The sequence below is a fragment of the Anser anser genome (assembly GCF_964211835.1).
Source record: "Anser anser genome assembly, chromosome: 9".
NCBI lineage: Eukaryota > Metazoa > Chordata > Aves > Anseriformes > Anatidae > Anser > Anser anser.
Window position 1 is genome coordinate 26,656,946 of NC_139729.1, and position 12,541 is coordinate 26,669,486.

The following is a 12,541-nucleotide window of genomic DNA, read 5'->3' on the forward strand; positions in this document are numbered from 1 at the left end:
CTCTTTCTCATGTGCTACTAAAAAGCCCCTGTTGAGTATTAGGTAAAACCCAAGCCAAATACTGGAAATTCTTACCTAAATTGAGTAATATTGTAAAAGTACTTGTATAAAGTTTAGTATTTCTGCACTGAGACATCTTGTGGCACATAAGACATACTGCAGTTAATAAAATTGAAACTGATTGTAAATTCTAATGGCAACAACATGATCTTGAGATCTCTCTGTTTTGAGATGTTTAAGTCACAGATCTGTACCTCACTTTTTCAACCCAAAGCTCCTAATTACAACATTGATCAGATATTTTCAGACATGAAGTATTTACAACCCAATGGTGACAATTTCTTAAATTCTAATTTCTGCACTCTAGGAAATATGTACATTTCCTTCCACATTAAGACGAATGTTTCAAAGCTACAGCACTTTGGGGAACAGAAACTTCATAACAGCAAGTGATGTCCAACTTACTGTTTTCTCAAAGAAGTGTGTCAAAACAGAGAAACGCATTTGCTTTAATATTTATTTGATCCCAAAAATGCTGGTTTAAGTCCCTTAAAATTTAAATATTCCAATTCAACTCGAAACTCTATAGACTCAAATGTTCAAAAAAATTTGTCAAAAAAATTCTTTAAAGATAAATTATTTTGAGGAAATTATTTCTGACAATTATCTCATTAACAAGTCTTATTATTCTGTTGTTTTCTACTTCAAGCTTTCATTTAAAAAAAAAGGCAAACATTTTTGAGATGAGCTATAGTTAAATCAGTATTTGTAGCTTTTCTCATAAACTTGTTTAGCCAATAAATACAAACAGTATCACACACTGAAAGAATACCTTAATGTGAAAAAGGTACCGCAGCAGTATAGCCTCTGACCTTAACTTTTTAGTTTTTTGGATCATCTCCTCCTTTCGCAGTATTCCCAACCCACAGTACCACCAGCTAGGGAAAGCTATAACCAGCGAGGGAAGACTAGCACCCAGCTGCCAAAAGAACACCCTTGGAGACAAGGGAGACCCTCTGAACGTGATGATTTGCAGCAGTAACACAGGACCTTCTTCTATATGCTTTTTCATTTGCTTTGGGGGGGCTTGTTATTATCAACCTCACTAACCCAGCGGGCACAAAGATATTGTATATTTTTCTGTAATTAAAAGTCCATTAAATATGTTAGCAATATAATTCACATATACAGCAAATTGTATTAAGTTTTTCATACTTGCTTCACAGGATTCTGATTTATTTACAGCATATAAATGCTGAGAGGATTAAAAACAGTGTTTATATCTCATGGGAATCCCTCCTGCAATCTGTTCCATAGAAGAAAGAGTGATTTTCAAATCAAGGATAGCTTACGATGAATAATGAGCTAAGGCTAACAAAACAACAAGCCTGACATTTATTTGAAACATCTTTCAAAGTTACAGAGAATTGAAGATAACTCTGGAAGAAACTCCACTTACTATTTGACTACTAAGCTGTCGGTATGTGGTACTACTTCATGTTAGTAACTTCAAGAGCACTCATCCCAACCTACTCCCCCCTCCGACTGTACCAAACTTACCTCCCCAGAAAGAAACCTTGTCCCATCACTCTCACGGCTGTGCACCTACAAGCCCCGAATGGCTGTTGGGGTGGGTTCCAGGGGAGGCAATGTCACCAGGGTGGGAATCTCCTAGTCTCCCCATCCTTTTTCCATTTCTCAGTTGTAGTCTTTGGTTTACGCTAAGGGGGGGAGAAATAGACAATAGTCATTTAATATTCGATATGCATTACCCAGTAATATAGATGCCAAAGCTTAACAACCCATTAGTGTGCAACACATGCTCCCGATTAAAGTGTGCTCCTGTCTGCACCAAGAGCATCAAAGGCAGGAACAATCAATAGGGGGTTGAGTGGATCTGCATGAAAACTCTCTCATTTCTACAGGAAAGGTATTACGGGGGAACACGCGCTGCACTGTAGAGGAGCCCACAGGAGGTAACTTGTCTGCGGACACCCTTGCTTCTCTTCCTAACTGGCTACTGTGAGGTTTTCCTTTTCCCTTCTTCTTTCCCTCTCTCCTTTTTTTTGTTTTTGTTTTTGTTTTTGTTTTAAATCAATTTTTACCATTAGAGTAAAACGTACACCGGCAGCTATGTACTCAAATCCTCAGGCAGGTAAGTCTGCCTCAAAGTCTTCTCTGCAACAGATGGGAGTGCAACCAGCTTTACTTCAGTTTTCTATTTCCTAGGTTGTGGGCAAGTATTACTCATAGTCTACTAAAATACTGAAAAAAAAATATTCTGTTGGCCACTACAGCATCTGGGACTGCCAGACCGCCATTCTCCCAGGCCCTTGTCACTCCTCAGCCGTTTCACTTCCTCTGCTTCCTTCGCTGTGCCAGCAGCATTATTCTCCTGCAGGAACTCAACAATATTCCACCCTGTCTCACAGACTCGGAATATCATGGTGGAGAAAGGACAATAGTTACTCCCCAGCTTATTAGATTATAATGATGTGCTGCTAAATCGGAATTGCCATTAACCTTAAAATGAATTTTCGCGTGAAGGTGGTAGTGATTTATCAGAGCCTTGAATTACAGTTCGTACCTAAAAGGAAATTTTAATATAAAAAGAAGTAATGAACACTAAAAGAAAAGAGTTGATCTAGGTGATCTGACAGGTGTAGAGTTCTTAAAGGTACTAAAACTCTACATATTTCGGGAAAATTATGTGGCCATTATCCCCCCTCCAAAAGAAAAGCTGAAACAGAAATATTACCCCTTATCAGACATCAGAAAATCAAGGAGAGATCAGTCTCAAGTCCTTATGAGAATGGGCCTCATTAGTGCTGCTGCTCAGAAGTACTCATTTTCTTCATTAGAGTTTAACAAAGAGAGATGCATAGTTAGTGTATTTTCGCATCTCTACTCAACGTCAATCCTTCAGCCTTCCGAAATTCCTAAGTCAGTTATATTTTCTAGTTTCCTTGCAAAATTAGCCTGAAACACAGCATTGAAAATAGCAATCTGCATCTGGACATTTACATTTTTGCTGCATAAAAGAGGCATCTTGGATCCAATGCCATTTTATATGCTAAATTCTGCTTGCTGGCACTGTTAACAGCCAGAAGTAAGACAGCTTACAATTTAGATGCTCCCATAAGCATCTCTGTCTCTGTGATCCTTTTAGTCACAGAATCATAGAATACCCCGAGTTGGAAGGGACCCACGAAGATCGTTGACTCCAACTCCTGGCTCCATGCAGACTGGCCAAAAACCAAACCCTGTGTCTGAGGGCATTATCCAAATGCTTCCCGAACTCCAGCAGGCTTAGTGCTGGGACCACTGCCCTGGGGAGCCTGTTCCAGTGCCCGAGTGCTTCATGTACAACGTGAAACTCATATTACCTAATACTTCATACTGGTATTTAATTAGCTAACCATATTGTATATATTATTTTTTAAAATACAGATCCAAGTATCACTCTTCCGTCTGAAAGGCTGAGAAACTAAGGATATGTGACCTACCCTTGCTGCAGACAGCCAGCCTTCAAGGGGAACAGAATTCAGAATACTGACGTTCCCAGTCCCGTGAGCAGGTATTAGGGACACTGAAACACCTCCTTTAGGCAACTGTTTCCTCACTTTTTATTCCAAATGAAATTTTCTTGCTTTGCACTTATTAGGAAATTGTTCTGTTTGAATGGTAGAGCTGCTAAGACAAAGACAGGAAATGCAGCCCTGCAATCTGCTCATTCATGCTTGATTCCTGTTCTTTTTTGGCTGTCTGCAGCTGATGAATTTTGTGATCAACTCCAGCTCCAGCACCAAGAAACTTCTTTAGCAAGGGTCAATTCATAATCTGTAAGTTTGTCTCCAAATGATCTGATCTAATGCATTAAGAGCTGAATGTATATAAGCAGAACTGTAGAAAAAAATCACCAAGGTAAATCAAAAGCAATCCCCAAATAAAAGGTTATATTAAAGTTAAATTAAGTCAGAATAACTAAGATCAGACATAGGTTCGTGTACTATTTCAGAGATAGCTCTGAAACTCTGAACATAAATTTTAACACGACTGCCTGCTGCTTAGCGTTTGCAGTCATGTGGGAGCCCTAAGTTTATTTTCTAATCGCAAGAGCAGATGTTCTGCTGATGTGAATCAGCAAACTAGCACTGAAGCCAGAGGAACTACCTTTAATTTGTACCATCTGGGGATCTGTTTTGCAGGCTCTCTTTTGGAGGGAAAATAATATTGTGCATTATCTTATAACTATTCATGCAGTAGCTTCCAAAAAAAAATGAAAAAGGAAAATATCTAGAGCTCTTTAACTAGAAAAAAGTGCTCATTAACACGGTTCGAATTCAAACAGGCCATGTAGGAGGACATCCTCAAGGCATCTATAATGCTTGGGTCCAAAGTAAGCACAGAAAAGAAAGCCTGGTGAAGGACAGTGCCAAATGAGTGAGACCACTAAAACTAATTTGGCACAGTGATATCAACAAGCTTCTGGTTTCATGAAAATCTGATATGGGCCATTACTGAAACCAAGTTCAAGAACATCTCTTAGTGATTTTAGTGTATTGTACAACATGATTAAAGTGTTATAAGTGGAAAGGTGTTGAATCCTACTGAATTTTGGACATATTAGAATATTTTAGGCTGATTTTCTTTTTCGGTTCTATGCAGTTCATTACTCTGAGTAATTGTGCTGCTAGAAAGTAGGTTTCCAAGTACCACTCCAACTAAAGGGTAGTTTTTATACATGTAAATAATTTTTTTTTTCAAAATACAGCAAAGCTAAAATACAATATAAGAAATAATTCTAAATCCTGGTTGTAAAATGGACACCGAAAAATAAAGGAGACACATGTGTGGGAACTCTGCAGCTTTTGAATACAACAGAAGTGTCCCACTGTGCAGGAGAGTGACCCCTGCATGAGAATGAATTTAGCCCAAAGATATGAGAGCTGCAACTGCTTGCAGAAAACTACCTAAAAGTTCTTTCTGTTCATGCCCTAGAGTTGCACCTGCCATTGGTTATACAGGCGATATTACCTTTCAAAGCAGGGTAAGTCATTTATCTCCCAGCCCTGGCCACAGAGCAGCACTGTGATATCTTTCTAGGCCTGTAAGGAACAAAGACACTTGTCAGTGGTATTTAAATTTCAAAACATTAGACTACTGTACTATGTAGTATGTGTAGTCAAGAGTTTGTGGTCCACAGCTTTTCCTACTGTCATGCAAAGCACTTAAGCCAACTTCCATCAAAAAGCAACTTAAAACTGTTAATTGTTAGGGTAACAATTTGAAAAGTAAGTAGAGAAATAAGCTGAAATGATTGCATATCAATTCTTTTTTTAAGTGAGAAGAGAAGCAGGGCAGAATGCTGTATTTAATTTTAAGTTTAATCTATCCAAGAAGACAGCAGCTCAAAAGGGATAACACGCACCCACACCAGATGTGTCTTCAGTGCATAGTCCGTCACACTGCTGTTTTCGCATGCCTCTAGACAATAGCAAGAGTAAAGCAAGGATAGCAGAGTCAGCAGCGACAGCAGGAACTCTCGTGGATTTGTTGTAGATGCTGCAGATACTCGATGTACGGCCTTTCACTGCAAAATGGCTTACGACTGGAACAAAGCAAATTTGAGCAACAAATAAAGAATCAGCTAACAAAGCAATCCGGAAAAGAACTTCATGTTTGTGTGAATGCTTTCTAAGAGAGAAAAAATTGCAGTCTGGCTCAAACAGTTCAAATGGGTAAAATAAGAAAACAGCAGAGGTGAACATAGAGGCTCAAATAAAATCAAACACTACTAAAAGGGGAGATCCTAGACACAGCTTCTGCTTAACGGCATGATTCTAACACAATGACATAAAAGACTAAATGCAAAAGTCACATTCAGAGAGTAGAAATCATCTCTTTTTTCCTAGATTTAACCATAAAAGTTGTGTTGTCTTTTGCAAAAGTGTGACTTTGGATTAGTTCCCCTGAAATCAGCCTGTGGTTGCTGTTCCTTCAGCGGGGAGGTCTGAAATGCAGGCACAGCAGTGCTGCTCACAGCCTATTGCTGCGTGGTGCAGGGTTTGCATGAGCTGATGCTAAGGGCTCCGTGCTGACTTGCTTCTGGGATAGTTACGCCTCCAGCTGCCCTCTCATTCAGCAGAAAATGTCTGTCAGCACCTCAAGTTCTTTCTAGAAAAGGCTTTGGATGCTAAGGAGCTACAGAGCTACTTTGGGGAAAGGTGAAAAAGAAAAAAAGCAGCAAAAGAACTTGAGCTGCTTCATGGAGCCCGAGAAATCCACGGTGCCTTACTTGAATTGGTCCTGTTCAATCTTAGGCAGTCGCTTTTTGTAAAAATGTCCCTTTTATAACAAAGTCCCTGTTCTATGATGCTCAGTTCTGTGTATTTACTGTTTCTGCGTGACAGCTTTTTTAAGCCTTTTTCATCTGGTGCAATATGCACAGCTGATCCCAGGCTAAGTTTAGGTATTATGTGATATGGCTGTTCCAACGTCCAGCAAGTGCGGTTGGATTCCGGGCTTGGGAATGATGTGTGTAAAATGAAAACAACTAGCTGCGTTTGCATACCAGATGAAAGATTGTCATAAAATATCCCACCAGCAGTCCAGTGATCTACTTTTTTGTTAATACTAGCTATTCCATTTTGAGTCTGGAAAGGCAGATAAACCCCAGGATTAATAAACATTTTTATTTGTGAAACAAATCTTCTCAGCTTCACATAATACTTTGTTTCTCATCCTAGGGAGACAGTTTGCTGGCTATGAGATGCCATTTTCAGTAATTCATGTTACTTTATTGAATGTTTAGGGCAAAATACATTAGTAAATGATTTCAGATCAATCACTATTATTACTCGAAAGAGATTTTCAATATAATAACTTGATAATCACACATTTTCTAATTGTATAATCAAGTGCAAAGTTCAAAATTATAAACGTTACAAGTTTGTAAGTGTAAACTATTTCTGATGCATCTATGTATGCGTATATGAAGCTCAGTAACCTGTATAACAAAGTTTATTAGCTGAAGAAAGGAAGAATTAAAAAATAAAAATAAAAAATAGAGGGAGACTAGCTTTCTAAAGTATGATTACTATGCCAGACTGAGAATAAAGCGGCTTCAAAATAGTGAGTACTCCTCCTTGTATTTCCTGTGAAATGGAGCTCCCAGATGATGCTGGGAAGCTTGCACTTGCTCATGGTCCCAGCCCCAAGGAAAGGATGTTGGAAGTGGGAACGTGCAGGAGGGCCCAGCTGCCCGCTGTGCCACCCAGCAAATAAAACACCATTCCTTGGGAGACCCGAAGCAGGGCCTGGCTCAGCAAAGTTACCTAAGTACGTGAACATCTGAGAGCAGGGGAGGCTCGCAGCATGACCTGGAACGCTGAAGAACCAATTCTGCTTTATACCCCGTAGGAGGCACAGCACGGAAGTGACAACCAGGGTAAGGGACAGCTGTGGCTAAAAGCCATCTCCAACCCACATATTCTGCCTTCCCCCGAGGGTCCAAGGGATCGCTGCTATAAACCAGCATGGCCTCTCCGTGTTGTAGGTGCTTGGCAAGGCAGAATTTTCATACCACACGCAAGCAGCAAACCCTCTGTGTCAGGAGCTCTGAAAAGTGACCAAATTGCTTACAAGAAATTCCTGTTGGAGAAAAATTCTTCCTCGTCAAGTGGAATCTCCTTTCTACCACCTATACAGTCCCAGAGAGCTCAAATCCTGCACAAATTGCAACTACCTCAAGCTACCCTAACTTTATGTTCAGGTGCCAGGAGCCACTCATTAATAAGAGGTTAAGCCAGCTCCTCTCAGCATCTTTCCTGTTAATGCTTGAAGGACTGGAAGAGGAGGAAAACCTAATTCACAACTTTATATTTGCATTAGTATTATTTTCCAATCTGAGGAATACGCAAAAACATGAAAAAGATATACAGCTTTGGGTTGTAATATCATGTGATGTTTTAACATCAGCATGCCAAGAGAATTTGCATTATGTGCATAATTTATTATGTTGTAGGCATCTACATTAAACCAAACCATATCCTTGTAGAGAAACTAATTTAGAATGAAAATACCTGTGTTTTGTTGTTGTTCTGTTTTGTTAACAGACAGACCAATGCCACAAGATCAAGAATTCAGATGGGAACTCGTCTTCAGAACTATTCCTCCATGTGCTGGGAGATTTGCACTGCACATCTGAGGTAAAATCAAACCAATACAAAATAACTTGGTAATTGTTCCTCTGAGAGCTAAACAGATTAATTAGACTACAGTTAAACAAAATGCACTTGATTAATCTCCGATTATGTCTTCACTTAAGTCAGACCGTGAATTATTCTTCAGATGATACCAGATCAGAAGTGCAGATCAAAGACTGATGAAGGACAGTCTTCCTCCAAACGAACATAATTTCATAAGAGCAGAGCCTGTTCTTACATTACATGCGAGGATGCACAGTAAGAAAATGCCTCATGCCAGAAGGGTATGTTAGATCTGGTGATGCAGCAATGGGATTTTATGACAGGTGTCAATCTGAAGGAAGATCCTACAAGGAACACCAGCTTGGTGGTTCTCAGTTATTTTCAAATGGTTACTCATGAAAGGACATGACTATTGCTCAGTCCTTGTCTCTGTCAATCTTTTTCCAAGAACACGGGGGAAGGTTAAGAGAGAGATGACTTCACTAAAAGGTCATTGTTACTAGTTAGGGCATTGAGTCAGTTTTGGTCGCTAGAGAATGTGCTGGCTTTCCACTTCCATCTTTTCCAAACCTCATGCTACATCATCAGCTATTGCTAAGCGTGGTGACAGAGGGAGGTGGCAGAGGTGGGATGAGCAATAACTCAATATGTTTGGGTTAATGAAGACAAGGAAAGGGTAACTATGACAGGAGCAGCGATGGGGCAAAAAATTTTTTCTTTCCCTTCCACAAACTACTTAGACACTGTATATTCCCCACCTTCACAGCCTGACTGCTTGTGATCTTAAGGCATGGTCAGGAATTTCCTTTGCCTTAAGATACTGATTCTCAAAGAAAACTTTTTTGGACCACAAAAATTTAAAAATCACTCTGCAGAAATCTTTCTCGGGGACACTAAAATTGTTTCTCAAAAGAAGTGATGTTAGAACTAACCAGCATATTATTGATAGGTGTGTCCTTGTTTTAATTTTGAGACCGATGACTTCATGCTGTTCTCTAACAGTAACTTTTCAATATTTTAAGTGATACTTTCAGACAAAGCTCTAAAGCTATTACACTTTTTAAAAGTCTTGTATTTCCATCTATCTGTGCATAATTTCCTCGGGAGGAGCTGAATTTTAGCTGCACAAACAGATCAGCCAGTCAGAATAAGAGATTCACAGTGTTCTACCCTGAATTTTCACATTATTTGTAATATTTATTAGTTAAACCTTTTTTTATCTTTAGGTATTCCTTTCAAGATACTCTTATTATGTAAAAAAGCTGTGGTTTGGCAAAAAGTATTAGGGCATGGTTACCAGTGTAATACTATTTCCATCACACCAACGATGTGACTACAATAGGTATGCTCAGAAAGGGCAATTCCAAAGATGACAGAGAATGAAGAAGATGCAGGATTTTGCATGTCCCTGTGAAACATACGACACAATCTTTCATCACAAAAGGAGGCGGCTGTTTTAAGATATGCCTGAAAATTTAATCTAGGGAGTTTCACTTCAGCTAATTCAAGCCATTCAGATGTAAATACAGGATTACTCGGTGTAACAAAAGCCATAGCAAATATAAGAGATTTCTGATTCGGTAACGCAATATATTTTACCTGTTAATCATTTCCTTAAAACAGTAAATGCAGAACCTAAAACTAATGAGACACTCTGTCAGTTCTGTTCAATTGTTATAAAATTGAACAGGCTGATGGAATTTCTTGTTTCCCAGACTTCACACATTTCTACTTTTTAACTATGTTAATATTTTTCTTGTTTCTTTAGTAAAGACTTCCTTCTGAAATGACAGCATCAATTTGAAATACATTAATTTGGAAACAATGAGGTATGGTATTGGCATGGTTATACCATTAAAACATCCTGTTTTCTTAAGCCAGCTGTGCTATCAAAAAAATGAATGAGAACTAGCTAAGTAGATGGGTTTTTTTCCTTTTTTTTTCCTTTTTTTTTTTTTCTCTAAGTAGTCTCCTGAATCATTATCAAATGGATAAACAGCATCACTTTTAAAAATGCAAATAGCCATGTCAAGAAAATGTCTTTCTTGTCTATCCAGACTGCAACACGTAGGGGTTGCTGTACCAAAGCCAGCTTTGAACAAGATGGTTTACATATTGGGAGACAACTAGTTATGCCTATATAGAATGACATCAGGTCTAATTAAGCCTAATTTACCCTACCCATATTGCTGTGACATTGTTACTATATTTATGTGGCTGTGGTGACTCGGACTCGTGTCACTTTCAGTCTTGATTGGAACTCTCTCTGCCTGTGAGTGGAGCCTCATCCACTGAAAAATCTCCCAGAGATAAAACACTCCCTGGTAGCCCATAGTCCGAGTAGTTACCATCTTTGTGTCTTCTTGAACATAAAACGTGTATCAAGTTCTCTTCTCTGATATTCTTACCTCTGAGTGACTTAGTTTACACACTTCAGAGACTACATCTCCTATCATAGCTTTGACTTTTCTCAACAACTGTAAAGGCCATTGATGACACGAGGTTTATCAACATAGAGGGCTTAACAGAGAAGAGTCCCCACAACTCCTGACTTACTTTTCTCGTCACTAGGAGTACAAACTACATGCAGGTATGATCGGGACTACAAATTCCAGAGAGCATTTCTACTTATGTATAGAATTAAATTATGTTAGGAGAAAAGAATTTACTATCTCCTCTGGTCTACAAGTGAATCAATTCGTTTCAGTACTCTTCATCTCCTTTGAAACAAAATGAACCAGGTTAGCTTAAACAGTTTGGCTAGCAGCTTTTTTTCTAATGTTCTGGGAGACTGGAGGTAACAGGTCTTGCTCTGAGCATATTTTACTCCAAAATTAAAATTGAGTTCAGATGTCACACGCATTACCAAGTGAGTCTTGAGAAGAAAAAAACTAGATGTTTTGTGAAGAAAATACTTTTTTTATATACTTTTTTTTCCCTGAACATCATTGATTTCTACCTTTTAGATGTTTTCTGTAGTCTAATCAGCTGTGTCACAGAAAAGCTGTGGAACTGGGAGATTCTTCTTTCTGGAAGAGCCACTGTCAAGAGGCCATAGTTTATCAGCTCTGAGTTCCTGATAAATATATATATATATATTAGGATTTACCAAAATGAAGACAGGGACATAGTCTGAGAAGCACATTATTTGGTGTAAACAAAATGTCTCAGGCTGTGTACAAACAACGCACCTCTACGGAATTTTCCTGGTATCATTCCCTTTGCTAATATGTTCAATACAAATTCAGGAATGGCTTTTTGCAACTCACGGCAGTTTGAGTAACACCTAAGTAACATTTTGTGTTACAAAGCATCCTGGAAGGAAGCAGGGAGTTAACAAACATGTAACGCTGATGACTATACTCAAACCTCAGAAACCTATGTCCTGATAGCTCATAATTAGTATGAAAAGAGTGTCCACCTACATCACCTGACAGTGAGTTACAGCACTTACTACTGGCCAAAATCCACTGCCACAAAACCTGACTGTCATCATCAGATGGTAAGACGTGGGCCTGTAAAAAATTCTGAGGTAGCCATCCAAAAACTGACAGCTACCTATATTGGACATAAATAAGCCAATTTAGCCTCTCTTTATCATGTCACGAGGCTAGGAAGTGCTGTGAAATATGATCTTACGGAAAAATAATTTTGCTCTCAATGCTGCTCATCCCCATCAGAAATATTCCCCCTAAATTTTGCTGGGGAGTTGGAGCACAGCTGCTGTGTGGTGTAGGTGAGAACATTGCAAAGCCCCGCTGCGTGTGGAGGTTGTTGGCTCTTCTGGAGACGCTTACCCGCGTCTCCAGAGGCCGCCCCGCACCGCCAGGCCCCGAGTGAAAGCTTTTGATCAAAACCGTGGGTTTTTTTTTTTTTGGACTGTGTTTTTCTTGTTTTTAACTGGCGCTCGAGCAGCGGCGCGGAGCGCGGGGCCGCGCTCCCCTCAGGGAGCACCCGCTGGGGGCGGCGGGCGCAGAGCCGGCAGGGGGCTTTCGGTGGGGGCAGCGGCCGGGGACGGCGGGGCGGCATGGCCCGGCACAGCACGGCCCGGTACTGCTCGATACGGCCCGGTACAGCCTGGTACGGCCCGGTACGGCCCGGTAGGGCCGCGTATGGCACTGCCTGGTACCGCCCGCCCCGCCGCAGCCGCCACCCAAGATGGCGTCGGGCCGGGCCCTCAGCACCTCACGGCGCCCCCTCCCCCCGCTCCCCGTCACCGCTCGCGTCACGGCCCCGCGCGGCGGCGGCGCCGCTCCCCCTCCCCTCCTCCTCCCCCTCCTCCCATTGGCCGGCGAGCGCGCGCTCCGCAGCCAATGGGCGGGCGCGGCCGG

At 40.5% G+C, this 12,541-nt stretch overlaps 1 long non-coding RNA gene across 1 annotated transcript; it reads right to left on the reverse strand.

Annotated features, from left to right (window-relative positions):
* Positions 1-712: 712 nt before the first annotated feature.
* On the reverse strand, positions 713-12,327 carry LOC310903907. Its single transcript, XR_014587918.1, has 4 exons — positions 8,085-12,327; positions 5,432-5,611; positions 5,038-5,108; positions 713-1,721 (listed from the first exon to the last, which is right to left on the reverse strand). It is a non-coding gene; the product is annotated as an uncharacterized lncRNA (long non-coding RNA).
* Between the last annotated feature and the right edge of the window lie 214 nt (positions 12,328-12,541).